Source organism: Crocuta crocuta, unplaced genomic scaffold (assembly GCF_008692635.1).
Source record: "Crocuta crocuta isolate KB4526 unplaced genomic scaffold, BGI_CrCroc_1.0 C29090275, whole genome shotgun sequence".
NCBI lineage: Eukaryota > Metazoa > Chordata > Mammalia > Carnivora > Hyaenidae > Crocuta > Crocuta crocuta.
Window position 1 is genome coordinate 639 of NW_027550983.1, and position 842 is coordinate 1,480.

General features: G+C 48.3%; 1 pseudogene; it reads left to right on the forward strand.

The window, feature by feature from the left end:
• Positions 1-205: 205 nt before the first annotated feature.
• LOC144219129 (U2 spliceosomal RNA) lies at positions 206-362 on the forward strand (annotated as a pseudogene).
• Positions 363-842: the final 480 nt, after the last annotated feature.

The following is an 842-nucleotide window of genomic DNA, read 5'->3' on the forward strand; positions in this document are numbered from 1 at the left end:
AGTTGGCAGGTCCATGGGAAAAGAGGCCACAGCCACCCTAGCCGTCCCAGCCATCCAGTCTGAGGCTCCAGATGTGAGTGAGAGCCCAGCCGAGGACACCTGGAACCTCTTTAATATTCAAAGACTGTCCAGTTGAGCCCCATCAAATGATCAGCCTAAATCTCTGCAGTGGTAAGCCAATAAGTGGTTTATTACACCACAAAAAATCGCTTCTCGGCCTTTTGGCTAAGATCAAGTGTATTACAGCACAAAAATGAAATGAGGCACTCATTTTAATTTTGTTTATCAGTCCTGAGTGCCCATTCTTTAGCTATGTTGAGGTTGCTGAGGGCTCGAGCTGCCTCTACTCTGGAGAATTGCCTTGCCAGGGAGATTCCACCTGCCCCTGGGGCGGTCCACAAGAAATGACCCTCAGTGAGTACAGCCAACCTCCTGCCTCATGGTGGGGCCAACTCTGTGCTCCAATTCCAGCTTCCACAAGGCTCCCTCTGAGAACAGGCTGAAGCTGGTTTCCATCTGAAATCTTGCGTAGCTTTCTTAAGCCCTATCTTCCCTCCCTTACTCCCCTTGTCCTGCAAGAAGCCCTGCAATAAACCACCTACACAAAAATCACCATCTCATGGTCTGCTTTTAGGAAACCTGACTAAGATGACTTCCAGGAATCCATTTATTAGCAGCTGTAATCACAATGCAGCCCAGGAGAAAAGACAAGTGCAAATGGGTAGGGCTTTAGCAAATAGCAAAAAGACTCCCTCGTCTACTTTGCAAGCCAGAGTGAGCCATCTTGCTAGATCAGGGTCAGCAACCATTTGCTGTAGAGAGCCAGAGGGTAAATATTTCAG